This window comes from Folsomia candida, unplaced genomic scaffold, assembly GCF_002217175.1.
Source record: "Folsomia candida strain VU population unplaced genomic scaffold, ASM221717v1 Fcan01_Sc002, whole genome shotgun sequence".
NCBI lineage: Eukaryota > Metazoa > Arthropoda > Collembola > Entomobryomorpha > Isotomidae > Folsomia > Folsomia candida.
Genome location: NW_019091194.1, coordinates 13,284,022 through 13,305,031, shown reverse-complemented (window position 1 = coordinate 13,305,031; position 21,010 = coordinate 13,284,022). Strand labels below are relative to the sequence as shown.

The window sequence follows — 21,010 nt, the reverse complement described above, 5'->3', positions numbered from 1 at the left end:
AGGCCATTTTGTTCGTTGTGTCCAGTTGAAAGGAACACAAGAGCAACATATCTCGATTAATAAATAATTTTGAGATTGTGGACATTCCTTGATGGTGCTAAATAGACCATTAGCATAACTTCTTACCATATCACCAAGGACATAGCTGCACACAGCCAGTAAATGAATTCCAAAAATTTATTGCAAACTCATAATACGAAACCACTCTAAAATTACTTATCACATAAACTTAGGGGTAGAGAGACTCGTTACCCGACAAGAACGGCATTGTTACACATAGGTGTTTGCGTACTTGCAACGTTTAGCATGTATGCATCCACTCGTATTTATTGGAGGACTCTCTGCAAAGTTCCTACACTAATTGCAAGGACTTCTTCTTGCACGCCCACGATATCGTGGCTGGTAAACGCTTGCTGCCATAATTCTTGCTTATTTCATAATTTAGGTCCCACATATTTTAAATATTTAAGAAATTATCGTAAATAATGGGTCTGCTCGAGTATCTCCAAGATTAAATTCGGGTCCGTTAATGGGAAATGGAAACACTGATCATGTACAAATTGTAATTTAAATATTTACTTTCTCCTAGATTAGTTTTATTACGAAAGGTGAATTTTCTGAATGGTAGACATTTCTTTATATAACCTCTTCACTTTCCAAAGAAGGCTTTCTACAGAAATCTATTTTCGATCTTATTTAGCCATAAATTGAATAGAGGTAACTTCATTTGCATACACTACATAGGTTTAATGATTGGTAGAAATGAGTACATGGCTGCATTACAAATTCAAATTCATGATTGATTTATACGGCACAGTGATAAGAATAATATTTGCAAATATATTTGGGCGTAGAGTGTGCAATAAGTATGTGTGGAAAGCTTTTCAGAAATTTGTGGATTTTAATTCACGAAAAGAACGTAAATCACAAGGAGAAAGCGAGTGAAAGTTTTATCGCTTTATAAAGTGAAAGCCATCACATTGTCTCATCGTCGTCTCCTCGATTTCGCCCTGGTATGCGGGATGGAGGCGACGGCTCTGGTGCTATGCCTACATATGCATTCGCACCTACCCAGCGCGTGTATGTATCTGGTGGAGAGACATTCGATATTCAACTCTTCTGCACACATTTACTCACTCGAGCCAAACTCGCTTCTTTCTTTAAAGAATCATGAATCATTCAATTTTTCACCGAGCTGTGTCAAATTCTCGCATTTGCATGCATTACCCTAACCCCACGGTGGATTGCCACACACAATGCGTCTCTCATTCTATATACTTTTTTTCTCTATGATAAAGTGAACTGAAATAAATACTTTGAACTGGCTTTCAAACATTTTTAACAGGGCTGAGAGACAGGCGGGATGAGTAAATCTCGGTGTTGAATTTTTCAGATATGACAATGGATTTTGATGCCCGAGTGGAATAAAAGTTTTAAATCTCGCATGAAAGACAGATAGCGTCTTGTCACCACCACGCTTCCAAATTGAGAGGTTGAGTTGTTGACTTGAAATGACATGAAATGGAAAAGCATGAACTGCCACGCTTTACTTTCTAAAAGTGAGAGACTTGGATGCCAGAGTTTGGAGTGAATGTCAGCTTCTCACATTTTGACAGTCGGGTCCTGATTTATAAATAGTTTAATAATAAAGCAGCCCGGAACATACTTATAAGCGTATTGGGATACATATACTCGTGCTGGATAGCATTTCGGTGTGATGAAACTTTCGCCGACATATTTATACCGTTCCAGGTCTTGTGTTTTTTCAAGTTGTCAGGTTGTTGTAAAGAATTTTGGAACTCAATATCATTTACGACCAACTAGAATGACGCGGATCGGCAATGAAAGGAAACAGAAAGGATTTGTTGTGTCAGCATTTTATGAAAGGCGAAAATCTACTCCGGCATAAGCGCTATTTAATGGACTTTCTCAGTTTGGTGAAACTTTAATATGCAAACTTGAATGTCCTTCGAGAAGAATATTTAAGTTAAGCTGGCTGATGAAAAACCTATAGCTGTAGCTACCTTGTTTCCGTGTCGCTAAAATAAATATGCTCATTGTGAAGCTCATTTGCATGTATTATGCAATTTGACTGGAGTAAAACAAGAGATCCTTATGAAAGAAATATTGAGCGAGTCAAAACTGTTTCTGGAAAAAAAGTGTTTGCTGTAAGACATATGTAGAACGAACGATCTGACTGCACGAAGAAAACAATGTTATTGTTAGCAGACCTTTCCTGTTTTTGTTCAAATGTTCAAAATCAAATCTGGCTCTCGCCCCCAATCTGGAATCTATAAATCTTGAGGCACTTTGGTTTACTACCCCCAAACCAACACGAACTCGTGCTTTATTTTATGGCACAGTTCCCCAAGATTTAATCTTATCCATCGAACAGCCCGAACCGTCTTGAGAAGAAGAAGAACAAATGTGCGGCTACTGTTTGCTCGTCTTGGATCTGGATGTACACAAGAAGAGTTCAACTTTTGAAACCAAATCCAAACCACGTTTCCCTACTAAAGCAGTTATGGTTCACAATAGAATGGATATCTTCGACGACTGCTACTCTGTATTCAATTGGAGTCTTCCTTCTCGAGAATAAGTAAAGATCCGAACCGTTTAGATTGAGTACTTTGGAGATGCATACACGTATATGCATACACACATATGTATAGTATATGGTTCGGAAATGGGGGAAGGGGGATGGCAAAAAATATTCCTAGTTCTGGCGATGCATGCACATTCATGGCGTGGTTTAGTATTAGAGAACTGTATGGAAATAACGAGCCATTTTCCATTTCGACATCCCAGTCCAGGGTTCGCTACCCCGGGTTTTTGTGGGTTGGGGTTTTTGGGGTTTTTGTGGGTTTTTGGGGTATCAAATCTCCGGAAAAACCCTAATGCTTAATGGGGTTTTTGCGGGTTTTTGTGGGTTTTTGTGGGTTTTTCCGGGGTTTTTGTAAGATTTTGGGACAGATTGAAACAAAATCCCTTAAACTACAACTTAAATCAATGCTAATTAAATTGACGGATTCATCATGAAATTTTGAGAATTTTCATGTGCGACTTGAATTTCCAAGTTTTATTGCATATTTCCAAGTTTGCATGCGAAATATGAATTTTCGATTTAACAGTCCAACTCAATGATAACGCTTAAAATTGCATGTCAAAATCGTATATTAAATTACTTTTTATCTAATATATAATTTAAAGAATTTTAGTTCAACCTGCCCCAAAATCTACAAAAACCCACAAAAACCCACAAAAACCCAAAAACCCATAAAAACCCCAAAAACCCCGGAAAAACCCGCGGGGTTGGGTTTTTCTAGAAAAACCCCGGGGTTTTCCGAACCCTGCATCCCACATTCTCTCAACATACATTCGCCCTGTCTACTTTTGCACTTTTTTCTCCAGTCCACATTACTTCCAGCGTTAAAAGGGGCATATTTTGTGTAACAACAACTATTGGAATAGAATTATTACCAGAAGGAGAGAAACATGCATAAGCACGTGTGTGCATACATATTTGCATATGTACTCCCTGTGCATTATGACTTTAGCATCGCATTAGCATAAATACTACATGCCGAGTGTCTGAAGTTGATTCTGATTCAAAGTGATTCTTTCTCGGGCATGTTTTTCACTGCCACTTATTGAGGCACTCTCTGTCACACTTGATTAACCAGCCACCGGTGCATAACTAACGTCTGGTTGAAGGACACCTCTTTATCTGTATGCACACACGTTCGATCGCAAAAAACTCAAGGTCTCCCCCACATAAATAAGTATGCAAAGTGGCAGTCAGGGCTATAAAAAGGTGCACGTTTTGTCCAAGTTCCACACAGCTGCCCACTGGAAATCTAATCTTTGTCTAATTGCTGGAATTATAACTCAATGATATTAACACGAAAATAGCATGCACAATGCAACGACGGAGAGAGGTAGCTCTCTGACGACGTGGCACGACCACTTGAGAAAGTCAAATGGAATGTGCCGTGACCAGTGGTGGATGGGAGCAGCAGTCATATGCAAAAGAGGAATTCAATTCAGAGCTTATGGTAATAAATACTCTGTGAGATGTGAAAGCAGAGCGAGAAGGGCTGGTTGGAAGATGGTTCAAGTTGTTAATCTAGAAATTGCCAAGCGAGAGTATGGTCGGGTTGGTAGAATATAGTCGAGGTTCAAACTTCCTTTTTAATTTCATGGCCTCGTCATTCCATCCCATCTATTATCCAGCGTTCCTCCACCAGACCCCACCATCCACCACTCCTCCTCCTCCTCCTTCCACTACTCGGCAACTATTCACTTTGGCCAACACACCGAGAACGGAACCAAAGTTCAGAGAAAAGCCAGGAACAGGACGACGGCATCTATTTCTTATATAGTGTCGGAGGTTGGTGGGTTCTTCTTTACGGCTCAGCAGCCACTTTGATGCTCCAAGATGAGATGCTGGATGTGCAATAAGGAGGAATGGAAGCCACTTGGCAACCGATTCGAAAGTTGGGATGAAACTTGTTCAGTTTGTAATATTTGTGGCTTTCAATGTCCACTCGCTCCCTGCTGCTGTACTTTATAATGGTACATTTTAACTCGACTATGTAAATCACCCTCTGAACTCCTACACTTTTAGCTCGTACAGACCAAAGTTATTTCAACTCTATGCTGATCTTCACGGTGATTCTGTTTGATAAAAATTCAATATTTATGAAACTCTTGTGGGCCTGTGAAAGAAGCTGTTTTAGTGGTGGCGTGAAGTAATACAATGGCTCGAACTTCCATGTTCTCCTCAGAAAGACAACATTTACAACTTTATTTCACTGCATCCTAACAAGGTTGGAACATTTTTGAGAAAACAATAAACGCCGTGTTGGAACAACTTGTTGTAAGGAAGTGTAAAGTATGCAAGTAAACAGGAGAAGAGACTGGGCGTACAAAATGGTTTATATAGCGGCCTGTTTTTGAGTAAAAACCGAGGTGATCTATGCTCTTACTTAAATAAAATCTAGAACCAAAAAGACTGGCGCTTGGTATTCTTTACGTGTAACTTTTGGAAATGTCCTGCTGCGTCCAGAGTTGAATCCCTGGGCTCGTAACCAAAAATGAGACATACCAACCAACCTCTGTGCAACAACATAATCAGAGTGCTGGAATTCCTTGCTGGTGCTATGTTTGAAACCCCAGAAACATGGAACACTTTACAGGAGACCTCAAAATACTTTTTGTAGAAATGTATGGTACACATACTTGCAATTAGACCAAGAAGCAGGCTTGTTCTTTACGGTAAAAATTATTTAGCCAATATTACGCGCTGTACAAAGCTGATGGTAAATATGTATGTAGTCCAACCACAGCAAAGCCAATTATATTTACTGAAAGCCCATCAACATGAAACGAGACTCAATTATTCTTCTACATGTTCGTATATATCGTTAGGAAAGGACGCTGATAAATGCAGGAAGTTTATTATTAAATTGTTGCGGACGGTTAGGCATGAAAAATTGGGGAACCAGTGGGATAGCAAATACGAACACAGACACGTTCAACGTTAAGATTTCATATTGGATTTAATTTTCCCTGCTGGATGAAATGAACGGAGGAGCACAGATTTATTTAGAGATTTCAGGTGAAGATGAGCTCGGCAGGATTTCTCCGTTGCTTATTGGAATCCCAGGTTGTGGGAGAGAGGAGGGAGCTGAAGTCGTTAGTTCCACAAAGAGCGGATGAATAAGAAGAAATATCTGACCTGACCTTACGGTTAAATTTAATACTCTGACATTTTCTTGATATCAAATTCAGCCTTTGTAAATTAAGTCTGCTCATGAAATCATGGTCACACTCAGTTCTTTTTGTTGAGCAATGTAACAAAAAATACATTGTTGCTGGCTATTCAAATTATATTCTAGTGGATATTATGATTCCTGCCAACCTCAGATTTTGTCCTCGGTCAAGAGTAATTACGTTAAATTGATGCAGCTGTGAATATATGTGCATTTGTATCAGTGCTCATGCTGACGATGAAATGAAGCCTTCATTCTTGCTTGATGGCATTTGAATCCGAATTCTGAGCATTCTGAAACCCGTAAGTGCACTCCTACAGCGACAACCGTTTTAAGTTAGTCATGGTCACGGCTCCTTCTGCGTTTCACTTTACGTAATAGTTATTTCCATTGTCCAGGTGTAGAATGGAATGACAATGACAATGTGATCAACAATGATGATCTGCTTCGCAGTGGATTATGTACATTGCTGTTGCTCCTGCTTCTGTAGATCTTCGGAAATAAATCTCCACGGATTACAAAGTATGACATGCATCGTACATGTTGCATGTACTTGTGGTTGATAAGTGAGCATGAGCACGCTGCTTAACTTGTTCATGACCAGCATGTAGAAATAGATTCGATGGAGTTGGGTACAAGCAGTGTAAGGTTTTTGGTAAAGACGACAAATGAGAGCTTTTCACGTCCAGCTAAAAAATGCTGTCATTCGAATTCGCACGGATTTACATCAAAAACCTGGTGATGAGAATAGTAAGTTTTTCGTTATGAACTATCTCACGAGAGAGTAGAGTAAAATGAGATTGTGGTGGAATTTTGTGATAAAAATTAAAGCCCATTGAAACTGGGATGGGAAATGGGTTTATCTCATTATGTTAATGTTCTTTAAATGCAAATAGACTTCATTTTTCAATGCTAAACAAAATGCTAAAGCGTTCATTTTATACGAGATTGGTTGAGCGGAGGGATGATCACAAAAGTTATTCTCGCAGCGGTAACGAGACGAGGTACGTGATTGAACTTGGGCACTTGATTCACTTGGAGTGCTGTATTTATGGCCATTCTCCATCCTCATCTCCCCTTAAGGCGGATTTGGCACGACGTGTCACATAAATCTATTATCACTACTCCTACTCTCGCATAGCTTCTGTGGTGGCAATTGCCACTTTCGCCGTAAACAAAAGAATGACTCGTTCTTCCATTGGATTAGTTCATGTAGAAGCACCCAAGCAATAGTGATCACAATATTTTTATGAATATTTGAACTATTATGTTCCTAACAAGCGGAAACTCTATACATTTCGATACAAATGATGGATCAGCAATGAAAATTAATGGAAAACTCCTTTAGCATTTTTAAAACCCTTTTTTAACAGGCTCGCATGATTCTGTCTGGCTGTGCATTTAATTAAATACCAACAGTTGAAAATTGATGAGAGATGGATGAGTAAACACTAATATTTATGATGACAGCCCACCATTGTGCGAGAGCTTTTATGATGATAGGAAAATCGAACAACCACTTGTACCGAAGCAAATTTCACAGAAACGACATACCCAATAATAGACGGTAATAATGTTCGTTCGCACAAAAACCAAGTGGCTGTAAGAAATTGCGAACATAACTTTTCGTTCTAAATATAAATATTTTGAGGTCCTACAGTGGCTGGAATTTCGCCCACTCATGAGTTAAATTAATATTGAGTAATATGGCGTCACCAGCAATTGTTCATTGTTCAACTGGTTCTTTCGTAATGCACATTTCTAACCTTGTTTTATTGATTGAAGGATAAGTCAAACCATATGCAAAACATGCTAAACCCTTAGATAATATTCCATAATATGCTTGTCACGATAATAGTATAAGGAATGCCCTAGTGGTCGTATGTATACAAGTATGATCTCAGTGTTGTTTGGACTCTTGAATTTGCAAAGTATTATAACGCGGACCTAGTACAACGGAAAAGCTATTCGAACGAGTGTGTATCCCTCGATCCAAAGTAGCACTGTAATTTACACATAACGGATTTTCATTTTAGGCAATTTCAGGAATTTTATTCATTAAATAGACTAACGAGTCTTCAGTCCGTCTTTCCAGGCAAATATGCATCCTTACATGTATGCATGTCTATTATTACTCTGTAGTTATATAACAACATGCAGATAAATAGGCAAACCAACACCATTGTGCTTTGTTGGAGAACAAGGGTAGCCTGATATCTGCCGACGATTAATGCTTCCCTCATTCCAAACAATTCTCTCTCCCACTCGCAAATTGTTTCCCAGAGATTCATAAACACTGCATATTACTGCGTATTACTGCTCACTGTGTACGCTTCTCTGCCAACGCTGCATAGCGTTACTATTTGCAATTTGGACGGCCTCCTTCTCATTCGAAAAACTCATTCGTTCGTTGACTCCCCCCAAGGTTTCATATTCGTGCAATTATTATAACACCTGTGATGCGCCACTCAATATCCTCCAGTCGGTGATACATGTATGGGATTTAGCTGGTTAATGAAAGAAGTGAGCAAGAAAATGTATCATGAAAATACAAATAACGACTCTATAACTAATCCAACAACACAAGTAATTTCATTCTTCTTATAATTGACTGTTCAACATATGTGTTTACTTGCCTTCGTGGATTGTAGTTCAAAAGAAATAATAGTCAGTTGCATTGTGCAACTCAAAATAGCTTTAAGAAAGCACAATGTTTGTAAACAAGATGGGTGACAATTTTAAATAACTTCAAGAAATACTACGTAGTTTTATGGAAAGCTATTTGTAGTGAAAGTAGCGTTTCAAATAAATTAGAAAGTGAAAATAAATTGCTCGTAATAACATGAAACGCGGTGAGACGTTATTGTCCTTTGGCAGCACTGGTTTTGCAGGAGACACGGGTTTTGTTTGTAACAATCTCAGATTTTCCATTAAATCACTCTGGGAAGCTCATTATATTTCTATAAATTAAATCCAAACCACACTCTCAGTCCGTCAAGGGAACTTTCTCAGTTGGCCTCTGCACCATCAACCATTGTATTACATTACGTGGAGCATTTTCTCTCCACAGAAATCCCATAAAAAGCATTAAGATCCAGTCGTTAACATTTTTTGTGTAAAGACGAACAGCGACAATAATAATAAGATGCGATTACGGAGAGATGCTCTGTTCAACCACGGCTTTCTTCTCTTGGCACTTACTGTTTTGTTCTCCTACTCGCAGAACAAGGAGAAATGAAACATTATGCATTTCCTATATAGTTTTTCTCCGCGTGTAGGCACAGCTTTCTCTCGGGCACATCTCTCGCCGTATTGAGCGTCATTATTATTAGGATTTTTTATGGTGCTTTTTATTTCATCCGACAAGAGAGTGAAAGACGAGGTAGAGACACATACAGAAATGGGCAAAAATACAGTGTACTTCTTATATATTCCTGCTGCTCCAAGTACAAGACATGTGAGATTGGTCCAAACCAAAGCTGATTGGCTTTTGAATGTTGCACAAAGTCCACGCTTCTGCTGATGGTTGGAGTAGAAAAAAAACTAGAAAAGTATGTATGTACGCCGGACAGAAAGATACCCAGGCTGGACGGTATTGGAAGAAGTATGATCCATCCATTTAAGGTTCTCATGGGTGGGTGACATGTGCGCAGATCAGGAAGCAACTTCCACTGCTCGAAGTATTGTTAAGAATTTTCTATAATGGGATTTATTCACTTGGTTCCTTATGTTTCCAGCTCGAAATCCAAAAGCAATATTGCTATATTCCACTCGAGTCTCAGGCTAGATTGCCATTTTCCTAAAATCAAGCCCACCACGGCACACACCGTTCGCTTGATATATGACATTAAAACAGGGCTCCTTGTAAGAATACGTGAAAGCCAAAGGAGATTACATTACAAAAGTGAATGGCCTTCGCATTATTGTCGTGATCCGTTGCCGTTGCTTTTACCCTGGGTGGCGGACTTGAAGTCAACCCAATCTTTTGGTCTCACTCTGTTCTTTTCTTGTCCACCCGTCACTATGTTATTTTGCTGGGACTCTGCTGCTGGAAATCTTTTGTGAGATACCACACCACCAGAGCTCCATTATTATGATCAATAAATTGATACACTCTCCCGTCGTGAGTGGTCGATAAGAATGGGTTTTCTCTCCTCAATAATAATGAAATCGGGCCTTGGTTTTTATGTGTGTGTGGTTCGAAGGAGGATAAAGAAAGCATCCAACCCCATCCATCCAGGTGTTATTATTACTATTACGCTACCCATATACTTACATATTTCATACCCTGCCTCTTGCCCACCGTGCACGATACCTGTGGCCTGACGGGGGATTCCAGAGACCTGATTTATTACAAACCTACCAAATCAAGCATAACCGATGATTAAGTTGAGGAGAAAAGTGCTACTTTCAACTTTTCTAATTAATCTCATTAATTAATTCGAGTCTTGAATCAACCATTTCATCCGTACATTCTTATGCATGTAAGCATTCACTGTTCTGCGTGAAGACAAAATAGATCGATAACATTCCTGATAGGATTCTATATTGGATTATTTTCGTTCAAAGAAGCTCTTTGTGATGTGGTTTGGTTGTTTACAGAAATTGTGGGGCAACGTAACAGCTCATTGTTTTGCATACATCAAATCATACTCGTTTTTTTATACTTGGTTTGTGGGCCAGGTAGAAATTAGAACTATTCCATACATACGCGTGTCTTTGTGGAATAGTGAAGAGTGCAAGTGCAAGGTTAAGGTTGTCCCATTGAGATATTTTGGTCGGTGAGGAAATGAAGAATTTAGGCTGGGGCTGAGGGCTTCTCATTATTGTAGTTCGTAAAATGTAACGAGGTAAAGGTTTGCTCATATGGGAATTGACTGTAAGAAAAGAAGAGGAGACTGGAGGCCGAGGAGTGTAAAATAATTCATGGTACGTAGGGTTCAGGTGCGGTGGTGGCAAGGTGCTTGGGCGTCTATATAATATATACATGCACCACTTTTACGAGCTCACAGAGACTCAAACAAGTGTAAAATACACAATTATTAAGTATTAAGTATTCTCTGCCTTCTCCACCATTACGCCATACACGACGATGAGCTCGGTTGGCAGGAAAGCAATTTTCTTCCAAATTCATTGAAGGGTCTTACGAGATCCCTTGTAAATTAAAACAAATACATTAAATATATGCATCAAATATAAAATAATTGTTCCAATGCGATTAGAGGTAGACAACACCATGGCTTTATCTTGTTTTTTCATGTACCTCATATGAGTTTTGTTGATGGTAGTCGTGATCTTTAAGTCGGTGATCAAATTCCAATACATACATGAGAAAATATCGAGATTTTTGATCTGATAAAATATAATGCTTTATGATTGTAGATAAAAAAAAGAAAAGTACAAATGTGACTCTATTGCGTGGATGTTTATCGAATAATAGAAAATATTATTCAATAAAAGTTTACACAGCCAATATACAAATTGTACTGCATCTTCTACATAAATGTAATTTGTGCATGTCTCACAGATCCCACAGCGCAAGTATGTAATTATAAATAATATTTTTTTAAATTAAATAAAAATACTGAAATCCAATACGAATTTCCTATTACATCGCTGTCAATTGGCACCCATAAAACGAAACCACTAAGAAACTCTCTAAATTATTACTAATAAATTTATGAAACGACTGAAAAAATTTGGAAAATGCTAAAATGGGGCGAAGCTCCACGCCGATTTTTTCTTAATTTATGAAACGACTGATTTATTGTAAACACGAAAATTCAAATCAAACATGGTGGTACATAATACAGCAAATCTAACCCATGTAGACATCATTATTTTGAGTAGGTGGAGGAGGCATAATGAAGCCTGGCTTCCACCCAGCGAATGGAGGCTTGAAAGGAGCAGCGGAAGATGTAGAAGTAGTGGCAGGAGTAGCAGAGTCCTCTTCTTTCTTCTTTAAAAACTCTGCCTTCTTGGCAGAAGCCTCTTCTTCTGAATATTTGCATTCACTGTAAAAGAACAAATTAAATTATAGCTAATAGAGAAAGTTGAGTCAGTAGTTTAAGCATGAAATGTGTAATTCGCTTACTTTCCGTAATGGCCTTTCTCCTTACAGCGCCAACATCTCTGGTTCTTCTTGTTCTTGGCTAAAATTAAATAATAATAAAATTAAAAACTGGTATCCCTTTGCATTGTTTTAATTTTTATAATTTGGAATTTACCCTTAACCGTTCCACCGCTACCGGCACGCTTCCCACCACCACCACCGCCACGCTTCCCACCACCAACGCTACGATTTCCACCACTACTGCCTGGAACGTTCAAAGTAAATGCACTCCCGAAAGGGAGTCCACTCACCGTTACCTGATGGTTATACTTTCCCATCTGTAAATTTAAAAATAATATTTTTGTGATTTTCCTATTTAAGAAAATTTAAGATATTTACATTCTCAGAATGAATTAAACTGACGATCCAAACCGTCCAGCCAGCAAAAAAATATGGAAACACCGACGATGGTTATGACGGAGTCAGCAATCCAATTTAATACATTACGTGATAAAATTAATATGAAGACTTTGGAAACCTAGCTATAATTTGATTGATTTCAATAAAAATTTTAAAGAAATACTTACCTTCCAGGAGAAACGAAAAAAATGCGAAAAATCGACGAAAAACGAAGGCCGCTGGAGTAACTCTCGATGATAAACCTATAAACCCATTAATTTATGATTATGATTTGCTAACATAGCTTTAATTTGACTGATTTCAATAAAAATTGTAAAAATACTTACCTTCAACGAAAAAATGCGAAAAATCGACGAAAAACGACGACCAGTGGGAAGAACTGTCGATGATAAACCTATAAAACCATTAATTTATGAATATGCTTTGATAACCTAGCTTTATTATTAATTTGATTAATTAAATCTAAAACTACTTACCAAACAGCTGAAGACAGCAGAACACCAACTATTGCGATGATGACGATGATTATGAGAGGAGAAGATAATAGTAATGAATGACACTGCAAAATACATGAATTATTATTATTTATTATTATTTATTATTATTTATTGCTTATTAATTAATTAATTAAAAATTACCAAATTTCTTCCCGAGAGAGAGAGTTCCACCCTGTACGTTTGACGAGAGAGAAGTGAGTGAGCGAGCAGCAGTGGTGGTGGTGGTGGCACTCAAGTCAACGTTTTTGACTGCTGCTCGCTCACTCACTTCTCTCTCGTCAAACGTACAGGGTGGAACTCTCTCTCTCGGGAAGAAATTTGGTAATTTTTAATTAATTAATTAATAAGCAATAAATAATAATAAATAATAATAAATAATAATAATTCATGTATTTTGCAGTGTCATTCATTACTATTATCTTCTCCTCTCATAATCATCGTCATCATCGCAATAGTTGGTGTTCTGCTGTCTTCAGCTGTTTGGTAAGTAGTTTTAGATTTAATTAATCAAATTAATAATAAAGCTAGGTTATCAAAGCATATTCATAAATTAATGGTTTTATAGGTTTATCATCGACAGTTCTTCCCACTGGTCGTCGTTTTTCGTCGATTTTTCGCATTTTCTTCTTCCCTCCTTGAAGGTAAGTATTTTTCTACGATCTTTATTGACGCATTCAAACTAAAGCTAGGTTAGTAAATAATACTATTTTGTATTGATTTGTTACTAATCGGGATTGCAGGATTATCTTATCGGCGTCCAGTCCAGATCGTCTTCGTTTTCCTTCGATTTTTCATTTTCTTCTCCGTGGCGATTGGTCTAGATCGAGGTACATTTGGACTTAAAAATTACAATAAAACTAGGTTAGCAAACTAATTAAACTATAATTTGTGTGATTTGTAGGGAATATTCGTCATCCTTCTGTCCATCGTCCATCGTCGGCTTCGTTTTAGATTTATGTATTTATATTTTTATTATATTATTTTTATTCATTACATTTTAAAATAATTGCTATTGTGCGATTATAAATAAATAATTGCTATTGTGTGATTATAAATATATAATTGCCTTGTTCGATTTATGAAAATTTGAAAATGTCTCAAATTCTACATTATCATTCCTGGAATGCTAATCGCATCAATGAAGAAAAAATAAAAAAGATGATGCCGCATTGGAGTGATAGCCACCTGATTTTTATTCAGGATAGTCAACTTCAAAAGAAAGATCAACAGAAGATAGCTGATTTTGTAAAACAGCAGTATGGATATGATTCCATTTTCCATTCATCAATCCAGTGGAAATCAGACCCAACCAAATCCAGCTATGGTGTCTGTTTGTTTTATAAAAACGTCAAAGTCCAACATCTGACGCTTAATTCATCAAATCCTAACCTACCAGTAAATGCTGAAAGGCTTATGAAGGTGAAGGTGAATTGTGACTTGTTGGATAAAGAAATATTGTTTTTCAATATTTATTTCCCATCAAACAATCCTACTATTAAGAGTAGACAAGCTGACCAGCAGAAATGGTTAAACACAATTGAGTTTTTATGTAAACAACATAAAGACGAACACTGCATTTGGCTTGGAGACTTCAACATGCAAAAATTGAAGCCTCACAAGAAACCAGACTCAAGGTCTATGTTGTTTGACCAACTACAGAAAATCATAAAGAAGTATGGCTTTCGAAATGTAGCAGATAAGCTGTGGAAACCAAACGTCTTTACCTGGCGTGGTCGACGTGCTTCTAACAAAGATAATCATGTCACTTCCACGTTGGATTATGTTATCACATCAAAGTCAATACAAGACCTTAATCAAACTTGTATCCCCTTGTATGATATGGATTTGAGTCTTAGTGACCACGTAGATATTAAGTGTTGCAATAAGATTGCAACAGCTCAAGATCTGGCTATGCCATTTCTCAAAAGAATCGTCCTACACCCTCCATCTATCGCCAACAACAAAGTTGTAAAGTGTGATAAATGTGGATATACACCCACTTGTGAACCAAAATATATCCGCAACAGCATGAAAATCCACGCTGCTAAATGTAATGGCCCTAAGCAAACAGTGTGCCCTAATTGCAACAAAAATTTCGGAAGTGTGGGTAATTTGGCACGCCATATATCGATGAAGCAATGTTCAGGGACGCCATATCCAGCAACAATTTGTTCACGCTGTGGCAAGGATTGCAAGAAACCTTCCACCCTTAAAGATCACATGAACCGAAATAGTTGCACAAAACACCCTGTGTGCCCAAATTGCAATAAAAACTGTGGCAATATGGGTGGTTTGGCCTATCACATAAAAGCTGGGTGCTAGAGGTAGAACCGGAAGTCACAATAACACAAAGATGGACGTTGAAACATCCCTTGCATTAAACTATTGGAATTGTTATATCCCTTCGAATTTTAAACAAATAAATTATTTAGCCGTTAATTCTGTAGAACTAAATAGCACAACTAAGAAGAAACTAAATTTATCTGAAACCTAACCAATTATTTTCATCCAACAAGATTATTGTTGGCATTTCAGATTCTACTGCATAATCCGCCTCCTTCCTCCTGTGCACGACTTGGCTTCGCTTTTTGTGGGTTTCTTGGGCTGTTGTCATGAAGGAGAACCGTAATTCCGTGTAGATTTATGTAAATGAAGGATATGAGCATGTATCTAATGTTTACTCTGGTTGGGTGTGCTCCGACTTGATAAGTTTGATTGCAACAAATGAGCACTTTTCCCTGCCCCAGAGCACTATCTACTTTCGACGCTACCTGGATTCAACCCGTCGAGTATCCAATCTAGAATTTTTGCTGCGCTATGATCACGTCCCATAATAATGATTCCTGTGTCATTTACACCATCCAATGAACCCTTACCACCACCAATACCTATGCATTAGATCCTCTGGGTACTTCAATTAAATAATTGGACTTGCATTATAAATTGGGCTGGCAAGGTTCCACCCTGCATGAGTTTGTAGATTGATGTACGCATAGATCGACCAAAGCTATATTCCGATTAATGGTCTACTTTAAATGCAGTATGCAAACCTGTCTGGTTTAATTATACTTCATTTTTATTGCATGAAAAATTACTAGAATGCTAATTTAGATAAATCTCAAATGATGTACAGTATATACACGACGTATACATTGTGGAACTTGTACGCGTATGTAATTACTTACTTGTATTTGCATATGCATGTATGTAAGTATTTATATCACCCAATTTATATGCTGGAGGTGTATATTGACGGCTTGAAGGATTCCATCAGCAATTATTTTTATTATCACGTGTTTTTTTACTCAGTAATTACTCCCACTTGATGAAAAGTACAAGATTAACATCTAGCATAATTAATAGACAACCATGATAAACCTAACTCGAACTTCCAATTACGAATGTGTTGACGTACTTATGTATATGATGGTTAATGCATACATATGTTATGCACGGTGCCCACTGCTACATATGTACATACGCATGCAAATACGTGCTAAATTCAGATCCTGGTAAATCATGCGTGTACAAAGTGTCGCCTACCTAAATATTTCGCCCTAATTGTTGGTTCCGTACATTTTAAAATATTGCTCCAAGTTGAAAATGTGATTAAGTGTCAGCTACAGACGGCTGCATGGCTATCCTATCCAAGAAGCAACTGTGGTAATTAAGAGGCGTCTGTTCTTGTAGGATTTGATTGATGTGATGAATGCTTTCCCACGAGCTTAATAATGCACGTGTAAGTGGGAAAGTCTCGTTAATTTTGTTTTTGTGATATGCACCGCTGCTATCTCGTCCTTGCAGCCACTAATTATTATACAGCTACAGACTTCTACCCAGGAAAGTATTCACTTTGATACAATGATTACATAATAATGCTGATTCAAATTAGCACTTGACTTCTGATGGCTCATTATTCTTATACAATTTGGCAGGTGAAGGTGAGTGAAAAACCAAAGTGCTGCGAGCTATGCAAAGTAGCATGCTAAATTTGAAATCATGATTTGCCATTACCATGTACAAAATTTAATTACATTCAGATTTTCCTCATCAGCGTCAAGCGTCGCATGAGGTTGGAACTTTAACGTTACTTAAGAAATACATTAACCTTAAATGCGGAAGTAAAATTTCTCCGAAATAAGTTTGTCAAAAACTTTCATTAATGACTCTTGAGAAAAACTTATTGCACCAGATTTGTTATTTTTTGCGCGTGAAACTTACAATTAATCGCACCTATTTTACTTTTTTTGGGAACACAACAGCCTATTCAATTTGCAACTAGCTCCTTATTATGGTAATAAAAGTGACTCTATGCAAAATTAATGCAACAAAACGAATTTGAAGTGATATTTGTGAAAAAGTTAAAATTGTACAAAACATACATACCAAACAAATCAACATTCCGAATTATATTTATTATAAAGAAATTTATCATAGTAGAAATGATAACTACAAATTGAAACAGCCAAGATAAGCTCCTGCAAGTGCCAATATAATAAATAATTTTTTGTGGATGAAAGATATCGCGGAGCAAGTCCTCGAAGGAAGAAAGGCTGGGCTTCGACGCGAAGTAAGCTTCTCGAGAGGGGAGCCTTATTGTTTGTCTTTGGGCTAAAAGAAATTGAGGTCGCGTATCGTTCGTTACCTTTCATATTTCACAACCAACACTTCCTTCCTTTTGCTGAGTAATACCAATCGTTCCCCTGCAGACTTGCACGAAGAGATTTGCACGAAAAGAGCAAAATCCGTGTAAATAAATGCATGCGTGTATTGAGCATTCACACAAGGTTGTCTTGCAATTTATGTATGTTTGTTAACTATAGTATTGATAAATAAGCTTTGGCCTCAGCATAGAATATGTTGACTCTGTAATAAAAATATATCCATATGTCTGACACCCTTCTTGCAAGTATGCATGAAGAGAAAGTTGAATTATGCAAGTTTCACCGTTCGTCGTTTGGAAATGTCATGAAAATAAAATGACAGGCAAGTGACAATGTGTCAAAACATGGAATTAATAAATCTAAGATGTTTCCCATCGTCGCCTCTAAAAATTTATGGCCAAAAATGCATTTAAATTTGTGAGGGATCGGAACCCATATGCACACACTTGCCAGCTTGGTTTCCGTATAGTTTATATGATAATGAAATCCAACAATGAAAAATAAAACAATAGGGGTACAGCTAGTGAAAAAGAATGTTGTTGTGTTTATTCTCTGATGAACAGAGAGAGAGAGAGAGAGAGAGAGAGAGAGGAGGAAAGGAAAGACAAGAGGATTTGCAATTCAAAGAAGCTCACCCAGTTTTGCCCGTCATCTGCAATATGCGAATTTATTCCTTTGTGAATTCAGCTGTCTTTCCTAACACTCCATAAAAAGGAAATATTTTTGTGTCAGTTATATCACATCTGCCATTTCCAGCCGAGGCAGGATTTGCGTGACGGCGAGTACCAACCAATCCTTCAACGAAAATACTTTAATCATAAAATAATGCATTCGAGGTTACTTACACGAGTTTATGGAGCTGTTGATTTTTATTAAACCTGAACTTTTGGCATTTTTGGTTTTAAGCAGTTTTACTTACAACGTTAAAATTAGTGCCAATTATTTAGTTCCATTGGAAATGGCTGATGGTCGATTACTTGACGAAAGGTTGGGGAACCCAACATACTAAACGTAAATGTACATTTACCTCCCTATGTTTGCAACGATTCCTTCGGCATTTATATTTTCAACTCAAAAGTTACGCTTTTGGAAGGTTTTTGGTCTCACAAAGCAGTCGCGGAAAACGGACCAGGATGTAGAATCAACATTCATTCATTCATTTCACTCTTTGCAAATCTCTCCATGATGTGAATTGGCCTGGTGGGTTAGTGGGTTTATATGACCTGAGGTATTTGTGCATAGCAGCATTCAACATCTGCGAGTTTCTTGTGTGATGCAAATCAGGTAGAAGAATAACAGCAGTGAATGGATGATGATGGAGAAAGTAAAAGGAAAGCTATTCAGGTTTTATGTTGAGTCATAATATCAAAAAAGATGATCGTGGTCGTGATCTCACGAGTGCAGGCCAGAAAATGATTTCTATCTCCCTTTGCTTATTGTCCTCCTGGAAACAGGCAACATTGGTTTTTATGACCGGAATAAATTTCGTATTATGTACCTTGAACCCTTCCTGTTTACGGATTATAATAAACATCTTTTCAAAGTAAAATATTTACATTCATATATTCATAGTTGCGTAAATATTATTATGGATCTGTATTGTCGAGCACATTTCATGCCCATCCGAACCGTGTAAAAGTTCAGGTGCTGTGAATCGATCGCGGTATTTATATCAATACAGATATTTATACATTTTTATTTGACACAATTTAGTTAAATTCAAGCTAACATTCTCATGTCTCTGATACATATTCAGGATAAATAATTGTCAACTACTCACATAAATACATAAATTCGCGTATAGCAAACTAACTGGTATGTGTATATGTAAATATATACATCTACATCGCCTACTATCAGTATACGCTCCACTAACGATGAATGGGGTGCATATTAAAGCACGATTTTTCCAAGCAAGCTGTATTATTTCTTAAGTCAACAGAAGAAATGAAATTCGTAATGCTCAACAGCATAGAAAATTTTCATCTCATTCTTCTGGACTGTGAAATGGTACTTTTAACCAACTTCTATTGTACTTTGTCCTTGGGTTAACAAGTCGAGTGGTGTTGAGTTGTTCTTGTAATGGCAAAAGTTGCTCTATTTCCTAACTCTCTGACGTTTCGCTGTGTAGCAAAATTATTCTGAAATCGGAAAGCTCAGTCAAGAAAACAGCTCCGGAGAGAGTGTTCTATCTGCAGAAATTTGGATTTGCCAGGTCCACGCTGAGCTCAGAGGTTTATTACATAAGTTTGTCAGAATTAAATTTTATTTCCTGGATTTTCTTTCAAAATATTTACCTCATCCTTCAATATTTATTCCCAAACTTTTATGCTGCTGAGAAATACTGATTAAAATTATTATCCTTTTCATTGAAGAATTGTAAAGACTGACTTGGACTCACACAATTCCTCAAATTGTTCTAGTCCAAAATTGTTAAGTGTAAAAGTTTACCGTAGTAACACATCTGTGTATTATTTTCATTCCAGGAGAAATAAGTCCAGATATTTAATTTGTTTCTTTCCTTGGCTACGTTCAGTGTAAAAGTTTAGTGTATAGTAGGATTTTAGGAATGGTCTTAGTTGTGGAGTAAACAAAATTATGACAAAAGCAAATAAAGCAAATCCGGCTTAAATTTTGAAAATGCTTGGTTTTTAAAAATTGGTATATGGGAAATACTTTACGTGAGCAACAACAGAAATACATTGAGGCTGCTTCACAACGATATGCTTGACTAACAAGAGATATGTTCACAGCACTACTGCTTGTGTCTGGTTAATACGATTTATATTTCTCGCACACCAACTGCGAAACATTTAAAAATCAACTACTAGAAAACTTTCTCTCGTAAAATATAATATTTACTGCGAGGCCCATAGTAATTATTAGTCAACAACGAGCTGGTTTCCCTTACGTTACTAGGAATGGGTCGGCAAGCAGAGAATGAGTATTTAATTATGGTTTCTAAGGTCTAAATTTACGGGTTACGTTGTGCAGGAGAAAGTCATAAAATGAGTTATACTCGTTATTTCTTATCACGTTTAAATACCTATGAATCCCCTAAAATTCATTTGTCATCACAAAACTTATAACGAGGGCTATTAAAATATTAATCATTTCCTGAACCCAAATCATGTGAAAGTCTTTTGCTTGATAACGTGATAGCAATAATACTTCACTGCTCAAACTCTAGTTGAAGTAAATTTTGTGTGAATTTCCTCCCCTTTTACAATATACGTAATAATACGTACGTATATCTACCCTTGGTCGACCTATTATGACGAAAATTCTCGCCTGTTTCTGCAGTCACCTTTAATCATGTCGCGATCCCAGCAATAAACCAAGCGTGGCTCCGTCCAACTTTATTGCTCAACTATTATTGCTTATTGTAGTAACGTAGTTATTGGTTTTTGGAGTAAAAAATTAAGCCTTGTCTGGAGATAAAGTTGTTGGCACGATATCTCCATAAGTGAAATTATTATTTAGATTAAATTTTGTGAATGTTTTTATCCCAATTTTCAATAATAAATAAATGCTCGAAATTTGCGCAATATATTTTAATTGATGACTTGTTAATTGATGGTCGTTCCCGTTGACTTTCTATGT

The 21,010-nt window shown here is 37.2% G+C and overlaps 1 protein-coding gene across 2 annotated transcripts in view; it reads left to right on the top strand.

Moving 5' to 3' along the window:
* LOC110843470 (nephrin) overlaps positions 1-21,010 on the top strand; it is a 99,051-nt gene that overhangs the window by 17,244 nt on the left and 60,797 nt on the right. The window lies entirely within an intron of this gene.